This window comes from Corvus hawaiiensis, chromosome 5, assembly GCF_020740725.1.
Source record: "Corvus hawaiiensis isolate bCorHaw1 chromosome 5, bCorHaw1.pri.cur, whole genome shotgun sequence".
Lineage (NCBI taxonomy): Eukaryota > Metazoa > Chordata > Aves > Passeriformes > Corvidae > Corvus > Corvus hawaiiensis.
The window spans coordinates 6832263-6845782 of NC_063217.1; the positions used below are offsets into that span (position 1 = coordinate 6832263).

General features: G+C 40.3%; 1 long non-coding RNA gene across 1 annotated transcript; it reads left to right on the plus strand.

The window, feature by feature from the left end:
* The first annotated feature begins 553 nt into the window (after positions 1-553).
* On the plus strand, positions 554-13320 carry LOC125326540. The gene is made up of 4 exons (XR_007203882.1): positions 554-619; positions 5872-6024; positions 8516-8646; positions 13209-13320. It is a non-coding gene; the product is annotated as an uncharacterized LOC125326540 (long non-coding RNA).
* Positions 13321-13520: the final 200 nt, after the last annotated feature.

The following is a 13520-nucleotide window of genomic DNA, read 5'->3' on the forward strand; positions in this document are numbered from 1 at the left end:
CTGTCCGTATATATTTCCTTTCCACGGGACTCCTGGTTTGATATATGCGTGTTGCAGGATCCCCACTGCAACACTAAAGTACTTAGGAGCTTAGCTTATCTCATTGCTGTTCCCTCTGAAAGCTCAAAAAACTATATGGAATATAGATATATATTCCACAGACAACAAGTGGGACCTGTCATTTTCTGGGTCTTTGCTGTCTTTCAAACACAGAGAAAGCCCAAAAATTGTGTTGAAATCTTCATTGCAACAACACAACATGTACCTAAGTCTGTGCTCTAGTGGAAGAAGGGATTGAGAGCCTGGAGGATCACCAGGTTCAAAATAAAGGTTGCCTGTCCCGAGGATTTACAGTCTAAATAGCTCAGTAGTTGTAAAGGAGGAGGGGGTGTTGTTTTTAGTGAAATCCAAGGTGGCAGCATCCTTGGAATGCGACTCTTGTTTGTACAACGGAGCTTTTACACCAACATTTGCACGGCTCATCTTCTCCTCTTAAGCTTTTAAGACCTTGACCCACTTTGCAGCGATTTAAAGGGCATTGGTGATTTTACTCCCCAAGTGTCTCCTGCCGCGCGAAGCAAATCCCACATGGAGTGTGCAAGTGCTGTCTGGGACACGGGTAAGGAGCACATGGCAGGGGGGAAGGGGGGTTTATCAGATGAATGTTGGGCTGGGCATGTAACAAGTGCTATGAATTATGCAGGCAGCCAGAGGAGTGCCATGAAAGCTGTGCCACCCCGTCACACCCTCTGCTTATGCCCCTTCCCTTGCAGAAAGGGCTATTTTAGGAACGTTTAGGAGAGCTGAAAAATATTTAATTAGGACTACTTTTTACCATCTTTTAATAAAGTAAGGGGCCTTATCACTTTGGTCTATCACGTACCTCCATCGTGACCAAAAATAGCCTACTCTGTTCATAAGAACATTACAACTGGAAATTCTGATAACTTGAGAACCCGGAATGAGCACTGATATCTAAAAATGTCCCTTTTCGATAGCACTGAGAGACAAGGGCTAAATCTGGATATGAAGCTATGGCATTTTTTACTATAAACAAATGCTGTCAATGGCTGAGTACTTTGATCTGCTAGACCATGAGCCAGAGTAGATTTGTAGGGAAATATTCCAATGACAAAGCACTGGTGAGAGGGGAAGGGACAGGGCTTAACTGAGAGCCTATATGTTACCAGATCAAGAAATTAGAGGGTGGATTGCAGATGAAGCTAGGAAGGAATGTGTTCTGAAGACATTCATCATAGCCTACCTAGGACTTGAGCTTTTCTTAATATTTGTTCACTCTCTCAAAAATGTATTTATTTATTTATACATATATACATATATATACACATGTATATACATGAAAACGTGCGATGCCCTCCTGCCTGCATTGCCATGAAAACAAAATTTCAAATATTTATAAATAAATATATTATATTAATATTATATATATATATATATATATGTAAAATAAATATATATGAGATTGTGTTTTATCTACTAGATCTGGGAGGGAAACCATCCCCACCAAGGCTTACACCATTAGCACAGTGGCACAATGGCACCCTCTGTTGCCCTGCATGATTCCTTTGGTGGCTGCTCCCACGTGGATGTATTAACTCCTGAAAACATCTGTGCACCATCTTCTCCCAATCTGACCCCTTCCTGCCCAACTTCCTTGTTTGTTTGGAGTTATCCTCTGTTATTTCCCTTCTTAATAAAATCCAGTTTGTTCTTTGAGCCTGTACTGGGGGAGATGGCAAACTGTGGGATCAATGAGCAAGCATAAACTGTGGGAGCCTGGATTGCCACACTCACTTCAGGAATAGCAACCTTCTGTCCCCGTTTTGTCCTCCCTAACACAGCTAATGACAGCTTCCTGCAACAGTGGCATTAAACACTGATCTCAGTCCTGCAGAATAGTGATCATTTCTGGGAGATGCTGTGTGAGACGGTGCCTGGCGCTTCCTGGAAAGTTATTAGTCCTAATGAGATTGGCTTGTCCAACTCTCATGCCACTAATTAAATCACAACTTCTTTTTTTCTTCCAGTTACACAAAAGCTTGATTCACGAATTAAAATACATAGTGAATCTGATTGTAACTCTGATCCTCTATGTGTTCATAGTTAAACAACCAGCTCCTTTTATGAATTGAAACAAAACTCCTTCTGGGGCATAGCGAGTTTTCACTCCTAATCATACTCACTCACATCCATGTGACTACACTTTAATTGCTCATTAATGGGATGACACACAACCACCTTGTTCTTTCTGGACTTTCCCAATTATGACATTTTTGAACCCTAAGGACACCAAACTCATCTCATATGCTAATTTTTTCTGTCCTTTACCCTCCCATACTCTGCCATGTTACAAAGAATAATAAAACCATCTTGCTCTAACATTATAATTAGTGATTGATTTTACTGTGTTGACATAAAAAAAAATAGATAAGTGCTTTCCATTATTGCTGATATGACTGCCTACTTTCCCCATGTGGAGTCTGAAAAAATGATCAAATGCTTTACTCAAAACTGATCACTTAGGAATGATCAGTCAGAAGCCATCAAATGTTGTCAACATCAGCAGATTTTCATTAAAAAAATCCCCATGTTTTCTTCCATAGATTTTTTCTAGATAAAATCTTTTATACTGAAAGTCTTCAAATCTTGATATAAAAGGGGAGAGGAAGAGAAATTCAGAGAGAATGCAAAAAGCTGACATAACATTCAGTTTGGATTTTGCATATACATAGTAATTTTTCAGAATCTATGCCACATTCACTTGCTTTGATACAAAGAAGATGTTATCAAGAAGTCAAACTGAGTTTTATCCCAGGCCTCATAAAAACAAGCATGTTTGACAGTTGTGGGAAACAAGGGAGCTCAAGATGGATCTATTGTTCATGCAGAAATATCTCATTTCAAAAGTTAAATTATTCGTAATTATTCCATGTTAATTTGTTATTTGAATCCCCTGCAGTCCCACTTTCCCCAAACAGATGATGGGAGAATGTAAGGACATTACTTAAGCATTTTGGCTTAGAGTAGATCTCTGCTGAAACAAGTTCTGATTGCTGCTGATCTTGATATGCATTCTATTTTATTATAAAATTAAACTTGCAGGTTTCAGGATCCAACAAAACCATTTATTTTCTGATGTTTACATCGATTTTGCTAAAAAACCACCCAACAACACAATGCCAAAATGCCAATGAAAAGTTTCTCTGAAACAAAACCAAGCCCAAAATTGCAGTATTTTAAAACCAGCACATTTCAACAGTACTGAAATTCTTTCCCCTTCTTATTTTCTTTAACTAAAGTGCTGACAAAATCAATACATTTTCTGAAGTGTTTCATTTTGACCAAATTTGCATGTACTGTTAGAATAATGGATCCGCTAAACTGATTATGAGTGGCTGAGGCTGCATGTTTTTCTTTTTGGGTTAAGGCCCCTACAAGTCTACCAAGACCAACTTAGTCTTTCCTGAATAGAGAAATTATTCTAAAAAATACAGAAACTCCAAACCAAGCAACACCCAGAATTGTTGTGACTCTCATCCAGAAAGGTGAGAAGTGTCTGGTAAAAACACAATACAGAGCCAGAAGATAATGGGTACAGACTACTCTAGGCAGTGTGTTTGGCATTCCAAAGCACCATATAAAGGATAGAGATGAAGGAAAAGGTGGATTGTCTGGAGACAAAGATGCATACTACCCATGAATAATGAGATTTCTGGCTGGAGGCTGATTGGAAGCTGGTGAAAGAAAGGCAAGAAGGGAACCTCACAAACTACAGGCCTGTTTATCTCACTTCAGTGCCTGGTAAAGTTATGGAGAAAATTATTCTGGGAGGTACTGAAAAAACACCTGAAGGACAACGCAGCCATTGGTCACAGCCAGCATGGCTGCATGAGAGGGAAGTTTTGCTTATCAAACTTCATTTCCTTTTATCACAATGTAACCCACCTGGTTGATCAAGAGAAGCCAGCTGATGAAAAATTTTTGAATTTCAGTAAAGCTTTTAATACTGTCTTCCATAGTGTCTGGAAAAAATATCCATGTCAGAGCTGGATAAACCCATCGTGGGATGGGTGAGCAACTGGCTCACAGGCTGGGGTCGGGCACAGAGGGTTGTAGTGAGTGGGGTGACATCAGACTGGTGACCTGTCACTGGTGGGATTCCACAGGGCTCCATCCTCAGCCCTGTGCTCTTCAACACCTTCATAAATGACCTGGAAGGGACACTGAGCAAGTTCACAGATGATACAGAACTGGAAGGAGCTATTGACTCCCTCAAAGGCAGGGAGGCCCTGCAGAGAGACCTCCACAAATGGGAGGGCTGGGCAATCACCAACCATGTGAAGTTCAACAGGGGAAAGTGCCGGATTCTGCACCTGGCATGGGGCAACCCTGGATGTACAGAGAGACTGGGGAATGAGAGGGTGGAGAGCAGGGCCATGGAAAGAGACCTGGGGGTCCTGGTCGATGGAAAGTTGGATCTGAGTCAGCAGCGCCCTGGCAGCCAGGAGGGACATCCCTGTCCTGGGGGACATCAGGAATTGCCAGCCGGGCAAGGGAGGGATTGTCCTGCTCTGCTCTGGGCTGGGGTGGCCTCACCTCGAGCGCTGGGGGCAGCTTTGGGCCCCACAATATAAGAAAGACATGGAACCATTAGAGAGTGTCCAGAGGAGGGCAACAAAGATGGTGAAGGGCCTTGAGGAGAAGCCGTGTGAGGAGTGGCTGAGGGCACTTGGTCTGTTCAACCAGAAGGAGACTGAGGGGAAATCTCATTGCAGTTACAACTTCTTGTGATGGGAAGAGGAGGGGCAGACACTGATCTCTGCTCTGTGGTGACAGTGACAGGACCGGAGGGAATGGCCTGAAGCTGTGTCAGGGGAGGTTTAGGTTGGATATCAGGAAAAAAGGTTCTTCCCCCAGAGGGTGGTTGGGCACTGGAACAGGCTCCCCAGGGCAGTGGTCACAGCACCAAGGCTGAGAGAGCTCAAGGAGTATTTGAACAATACTCTCAGGCACATGGTGTGACTCTTGGGCATGGTGCTGTGCAGGACAAGTGAGTAGGACTCATTAATCCTTTTGGGTCCCTTTCAGCTCAGGTTATTCTGTAATTGTGAACAACTCTGTGAAAACCTGAATACAATAGGCCAGGAAATCAAAACAGGCCACAGAGTGGTGTCTGTCCTAAAATAAAGACAGACTCATAGCAGGTGACTCCTGTTTTCCCACTAGTTCACAAATATTTTGTTTAGCTACACAGATTCCCTAGAAGTGGGGGGCGTGTTGTCAGGTCAGAGGACCTGCTGTTGGGTTATATCATTGTTATGAGAGTCACGCTGCTAAGGAGCTTTGAGTCGTACCCCATACTGAGAATAGTCTAAATAATCTGTGACTCAAAGCATCTCTCATCAGGGATCACTGTGAACATGAGCAATTTCAGCTGACCCAATGAGCTAAACACAAACATGTCAAGATCTCAATAGCACCAGAACATTTGTTTTCAATATCCTGAGTGTGAAATCAGGGCCAATGGGCAACACTTATTTGGTAATGGTTTTGTTTGCCAGATGTTTCTTTCTCTAATTTTACTGCAGAGCACATAGGAGTGTGTACTGGTGATGATGATAGGAAAGAACACAGTAACCAACTCCTGGTTTATTGCAGCAGCATAAACTGATTTCCAAGACAAAAGCCATTACTCTACATTTGCATGGGAGTGAGATATGAACCCAGTCCATTCTCTTAAGGGAATGTCTCTTATAAACAAAAAAATTAACCTTTGAGCCCTTTGAAATTAAGTTTTGAGAGTGGTAGGGCAAGAGAGAGCACAGACTGTAAAGCTCTTCTCTCCCTCAGGCTGAAGGTTGTGCCTTCCAGAGGGAAAAAGCAAAGTGCACCTCACTACCCCCCAGGTATTGAGGCTGGCCATGACTGATCCTTCTGATGCTGCCATGAGACCAGAGGGAACCACAGCCTGCAGGAGACACCCAAAAAGAGGAAAACAAACAGGTAAAACTGCAGGTGAGAGGAGGCATGGAGCTGCTTCGCTTGGGATCCTGGCAAGGCTCCCCACATACACTCCCTTCCCAGCCATACCTACAAAGCACTGCAGGAATGTGCTCTTTGATGTAAACCATTTTTTCAACAAGTAACTTAACTTTTTAATTACAATTTCTTTTTGGACAGGAGTAATTGTTGAGAGTGCAACTGATGGACACATTAAATGTGGAAGCTGAGTAATGCTGGGACCAGGGAAAGGTTTCTGACTTTAAATGAGCTGCGCTTACTGAGTTCTATGTCCACATCAAAGGTATTTTGCAAAGAAATAGAGCTGACACACTGTTACACTTCTATCAAAGTATCAAATGGAATTTTATAGATAATTGCTGCTGTAACATATTCTGTGAAGAAACTAGATCAGGAATACTGAGACACAGCTCAAAATGATAATGTGTCTTTTCCCCCAGGTTGTCAGTAGATTCAGAGCAGGAACAGTGCCAGGTTAAAGCACAGCAAATATTTGCAGTGCAATATTTTATTCACCAGAAAATTCCTCAAGTTTCTTATAGATAATTTTGGCTGATAAAGCATTTCTTTAACTGCAAAGTTTTATTTGAGTGCTTTCAGAAGCACTACTAAGCATGAGCCCAGGAGGACAGACTGGGGTTATATTTAGAATGCTAACTCCTAGATAAAACCAGAGCAATAATTTTTGCAATACATTTTTTGTAAGTCTTTGTAGATTATTAGTTGGTTCTGGGGGAGAATGTATATGGAATGATTTGTCCAGGATAGAGAGTTCCTTAAGCCAAAATCTCAGGTCCTGGATCTTTGCATACAGGTCTCCCCTTTTTCATTTTATTGGTCATAACCCTGGGAGCACAATTCCCCAAAATCTTGAGGGAATTTGGGTCTGAATTTGAAATTAAAGGAAGGTTCATCCACCGAATACATACTCTTATTTACCAAAGGAAGCCAAGCTCAAACCACATCATGTTGAACTTTGGCCATATATTTTATAAGATATGACTTCAAATGCAAGAAGTCATGCCAGCTTAAGAAAATACCTCTCTTTCCTCCTTTCAAACAGATTTTCTTTGCTTTTCTAAGGTTTGCCCTCTTCACTGCTCAAAGAGTAAGTATTCAGTTAATAAATGGGAGACCTCTTCCAGATAGAGTCCATCTTGGCTACACTTACACTATTAAAAAATGTAAATACAATTTGTAAGGGAATCCAAAATTTTCTAGGAATGCTTAAACCTTACAGCAGTGTCAAATTCTTCAGACTGAGCAGGGTCTGTCCAGATGGCTTAGTTGGGATATGCGTGCTCACCTCACCAGAGGAAACCCAAACTAGAACTTAGGAGGGTTTATTAGCAAATTCCACACACTGAGCTATCCGTATAAATACCTAAGGAATTAATTTATAGGTTAGCCCAGAGTACAAAAAGAGGAATACACTGGTTTTTCCACAGATGGTTATGTGAAAAAATATTTCTCCACCAGTTGTTATTACTTTGAGATAACATAAATTACTCCTGGCTTCTACAAATGGGTTCTCTGGCAGAGGCAGTCAATCAGGTAGGGCCTTGCTCTGGATTTTAGCAGAAATTTAGGACAACAAGCACAAATGCTTCACTAATATTTAAGATGGGATCCATTGATGTGGCCATGCTATTTCATACCCATAACTTATGGCCATCTTTTTAAAAATAGGCATTTAATGAGCTTTCTAGCTGCAGAGGATTCTGCATAACCCCCTAAAGAATCAGAACATGAAAACTCCACCAGAACAAGCTCCTTTCTGTGCATTCCTGCTATTATTTTACAGTGAAGCTGGTCAAATATTTAAATAATCCATGTACAGACTTTTTTATTTTTGCGTTCAAACAGTTCAGCACAAAAGATGGCACTCGGTTCTGTAACTTCCTAGGGCTCCCTGAAGCTCATACTCATGTCTGGTTGCTCAACTGAGCTGCTGTCTTTATTGTTGCCATTCACAGGGACTGAAACAATGCAGGTCTCTGATAAGTCCTATGGAAAGTTGTGGGTGGCAGAGAAGCCACATTTGTAGTTCACATCTTGCTGCCCAAAGGTGATATATGTTATTATTATTATTAATATATAATATAAAACAGTAAAACCAGTAGATTTAAGGTTTTTAAATTATTAAATAGGATTGTTATATTTCTATTAAAATAGATAATATTGCAAAAAGTGCAAGAGGCAAGGAAACTCTTTACCACATTGGAGGTATTGCAGCAGGCTGACGTTTCTGGAAAAGGAGGAGGAATTGCACCTTTCCTGAGAGCAAGAGTCCACCTGTATGGAAGGGCTGCCATGGACAGCCCTGTTGACACAGGTAGCAGAGGAAGGAAACTGCTCTCCAGCATGTGAGTGAATACGAAGGTCTTAGAAGAGTCACAAATTAGACACTTGCCAAAAATGTTGGGATTTTAGTCCCCTGATTCCTGAGGATGTTCTTCCTCCATTTTTACAGTTGAGACTTGTTTCAGGGGTCTGGCCTCCAGGCAAAGAAATGTGGACAAATGGATGACCAGAACTGCACCCTGAAAGTAATCTGCTCATGGAAACTGTCCAGGAATATTGGATTGGACTGTGGTGGTCATGGTAAGATTTCACTGTTATACTCCAAACCAGCTGAAGCCCCTTCAGTCAAGTTCTGATAGCCAACATCAGCCCTCTTAGGTGAACCACGGGCTGAGAACTTTTTGCCCAAACCTTTGCTATTTAGTGAACATTTCAAAGTAAGTGTTTTGCCAGAGCTGTCCCATAAGCAAAGATTTTTTACAAAATCAGTGATACTATGATCACCCCCTGTCCTAAAGTCTCCTGCAGCTGCCAGAGCATGCAGTGATGAGGATGGTTCCTCAAGGGAAACCTGTGCAGACTCTGGTATTTTCTGACTTTCATGCTTCTGCAAGGCAATCCTATGACTACATTAATGTCATTTTTGTCATTTAATACTGTTGCTAACCCACATAATTGTTAAGGGACTACACAGTGCAATTTAGCATAATTAAGACAATTATACAGTTAAGCACCATGAGCAGTCAGTAGACAAAGTTTTTACCCCAGTGTAAGGAAACCTAAAGGCTCCTTATATTGTTCCTGTGCACGCTTGAGGTTTTGATTGCTGAGGAGCATGAGGATTATCATGGTGCACTGTCAGGCCTCTTTACCAGGGGGTTGCTGTTGTAGAAGGGAGAGGGGGATCTGAGCCTATTCCCTTCACCCCACAGGTTACCACATGGGAACTTGACCTCCGAGATAGTTATTTGAGCCAGGCCTGAGATCTCACCAAGGGAAGATACTTAACACATTTCCTCTGCATTTTACATCCATCTGAAACGTATTTAGCTAACTTTTGAGGTACCTTGCATGTTAAACCTTGAACCACAATTGTAACCTCTCCAGTTTCCCTTATTCACACAGTATTTGATTTGGATGACATATTTTTGTAATATTTATTTTTTGGGCCCATTTTGAGACTCTCACGTTAATGCCACAAGAACTTCAGTCTCCTGTATAATATTTCAGACATGGAGGGGAAAAAAATGAAGAAATAAAGAAAAATAGAAACCAACCGTCTGCATCCACTTAAACCACATTACAATAAAGCTCAGAAAAGATCTGATCGGCAGTTTTTTAGCCTGCTCTGATTTAATATGAAATAAATTAGTGGAAAACCTAAAGGCTGAAAGGAAACTTTTTTGCCACTGTTTAAAACAGGACATGAATCCTTTAGCATAATATTTACACATATTATATTAAATACTTTCTGCAAAGGTAAAATTTAGCACTGCCGGCTTCAGACAGACTGGGAAGGAAATTTGTTTACACTTAATAAATCTGATTTTGAGAAGAAAAAGTTTTGTTCTTTTTTCTCTTTTTTTCTCCTGGGTATACACTAGCATTGACAGAAAATCCTGATTTCAAGTTCTATAAACATACTAATTTAAAAACTGCTGAACACTTAAAGGAGAAGACACAATTTGTATTCTATTTGATAGTATTTACATCTTGGCCTTCAGAGTTGCTATGATTTATTATCTCTGGTGGTCCAGAAAGCTTTTGAGATTCTTAAAGCACCATGGCTTTCAGTGATCTCTATATCCCATCATAGCTTTATTTTTAATCATTGCTAGTAGATTTGGCATGAATTTTCTGACGATATACTTTCATATTTGGGAAAGAAGGTGTTTGCCAAGAAATATCAAGTTGTCAGACATGACATTTTCACCAGAAAGCACTGGCCAGTTTTTCGAGGGAGTATTTCAGGACCCAGGATTGAACCTCTGTTCAAAACAAGGAGATGGACTTTTTCCAGGGAAGACTCCATAGTCCCCAGCCCAACTATTTCAGAATTATTTGGAAGACAAAATATAAGTCTCCTGCTCTGTTGATCCAGAACAAGGACACAACATTATAATCCCAGAGCCTTAAACCTTCAGCTTTATTTTGGGAGAGAGTGTGAGGCGGGTATGATTTAGCTGTGTAGAGATGAGAACATTTTGAAAAATCAAGAGAGCTTTCATGAAATAGAAAAACAGTTTCCTACAGAGCTGCAACTAAAATCATGCCCAATCCCTTGAAAACACATACTGTTTATTAAGGAAGTTACTAAGATGTGCCATAGCTCCCAGGTAGAGGTGAGAAAGAAGTCTTAACTCACCATCTACTTCTTTCATCTGAGATTTATCATCTAGCCAGACAACTTGAATCATTAGCACATCAAAGTTCTTAAAACACCCCAGATGAAAAAAAGAAAAACTTATTTAAGACCGTGGTATTTCAAAGATCAGCCATGTATTTGTAGATTTTAAGATCACATGGAAACTTTGCAGTCACCTTCTCTGACATCTGCAGAGCATAGCCCAGAGGAGGCTGCCCAGCAATTCCTAAATTATTTCCAATAAATTGTGGTTGACTCAGGACATCTTTCTTGGAAAGATATTTAGTCTGATTTAAAGACTATAAGAACTGAGAATCCACCACATTCTTTGGCAAGCTGCTAGTTACAAATAGGGCAAAATCTCAGCAATAGGAATGGGAGTTTTGTCTGGACTCATATTTAATCTGCAGATTAAATATTCACAAAACTTCAAATTATTAAATATTCACAAGAGAAGTGGGTCGCAATTTACTCCTTCCAGAAATCATGAGTCTGTAATGATAAATAAAATAAGAAATTGGGGAAAGTATAAACAGGTTTGAAACAATTTTTTAAAGTCTGATTAAGGTGCACAAATATCCCTACAAGGAGCATGAGAATGTTCATCCAAGACACATTCTTTTATGGTTTTGAAGTCTAAAATCTTTGTGCCCAGAGATAGCATCTATTTAAAATACATGAGAAAACCAAGGCATAAAAAGTCTGTTCCTTTAACTTCGCTCCCAGTACAGGTCTTCTGATGCCAGTAAGAGTCCTAGAAAAACAGGAGTAACACTCATTCCACCAGTCAGAAATTGCTTGTATGGCAGGACTTCCAATAGAAAACTGATTTTATCTTGCCATGACCCCAGTTTTGGCCAACTGCTTTGCTATACTGACAGGAAGAAGTCCTTAGTTAGTCCTATGACAAGCAGACAGCCATAATGTAAATAGAGTTTCTGTTTACTCTGAAGTCAGAAAATTCATTCCAAGAGAACAATAAATGTGGGACCACATGCATTATTTACTTATCTTTAGGAATATTGTTATTCCCCAAACAGGCTGGCTACTTCTCACTACTCTTGGTCAGTTCCTTTTGCAAATGCATCTCATCAGCTTCAGCTAATTCATCATTGTGGTTTGACAATATTCACTGACTTTCTTTCTAAAGATAATCTGTGTTTAAAGGCTCTGTTATATAATATGCTATAAGCCAAGAATATCTTGCAACATTTGGAAAGGTAGGGCAGTAATGTTCTGCCAGATTCCTCTCAGCATTTAAACATCATATTTTACATGCCAAAAGTTCCTTCAATTACTAATGACTTGCGAGTTTTAAGATGCATAATTTATATCTGAAAACAATTAGGGAAGGCAGTTTAGAAAACTTATCTGTGTTTTGGGAGATGTTGCCACAAAAAATGTCACTGAAGGAAAGAGAAATAAATGCACTGAAATTCAAGCATGTGTCCAGGCCCCTTGAGAAAACTCAATGTTAGTTCTGAGCTGGTTTCCTTCAAAGATAATTCTGAAGAAAGAAAGGTTTTTTAGAGGCATCCCTGTAACAGATAAGTGAGTGAGTCATTGTGGGCTTGAAGAAGCAAAAGACAACAGTAGAGGCAAAGAAGGGGTTTTCAGATCAGTGAAAAAGAGCATCCTAGAAAAGGGAAAAGACATAAAGCTGAAGATATGGGACAAAAATAAGTGGAAGGATATCTAAAATATTCACATGAGAGAGGAGAGGGGTTAGAGAAGTTGAGAGCCTCAAGCAGAGCATTAAGGGCGGAACCAGAGCTATCAATGTATTGGAGGCAAAATGGCATTCTCCATATTTCTCTAGCTGAGCAAAAAAGTCTGTTCAGATTAGACAGAAAACAAGGGTCAAGATTAGAGAGATTCATCATGAGAAGGACCTGTCAGGTAAAAAGCACAAACCCCTTCAGTTGTAGTGACAAAGGGCCTGTTTGGGGCCAATGGGCAGGGATGGGCAGCAGCTGCTGTTGCAGACACAGCCCAGGTCATGCTGACCCCAGTGAGTACTGTCAGCAGAGACACCCCACCCACCTGGTGGGAAGTGACCTCACAGCTTTTCTGCAAAATCAAGGATCTGCCAAGGATCAGCAGACTGGTCCAAACCTTCAGGTCAGCACAGAGATGCAAAGCTTTATGTAATTCCTGTTGCCATTAAAAAATAAACCATATATTAATTCTTTTTATTCTTGTTGGCAAAGAAGAAAACACTAATAAGGGAGCACTCCTGGTTTCCCTACTTCACAAACAGACATATTTTCACTAAAGGAAAGGTGTTACTTCAAACTTCTAAACTTCCCCAGTTGCACATTTAATGACACTGCTGTTCACCTGTTGCCTAGCTAAACTGTTTTAACTCATTCCTCTTTGATAGCTGCATAATTATCCTACACATTGTGAACAAAGAAAAACTTTTCAATATGGAGTGGGGAAAGACATGCAAAGGTCAGTCCCCAAAATCTGACTTCCTTGAATACTTCTCTTCTAGATGAATGGCAGAACGGATTTTCCACAATCTCAACGAGGAAAGATTTGAAGGCTCAAAAAGAAGAGGCCACCACTGAGGTCTACAGTGTTTCCTCCAGTTCAAATAAAATGAAAAAAAAAGCCTATATCTGCTTATAATCTGCAGAGTGTGCCTGTCACAATTCTGATTAATTAATTTAGTTTTGCGGTTTAGATTCATTACAGTGAAAGACCCAAATACACTTCACAGACACTAATATCTGTAGTTTTATGACTGTTGAATAATTAATTACTGCTATTTCAGTACCTCCAGTTGGGAAAAATCAGGCATATT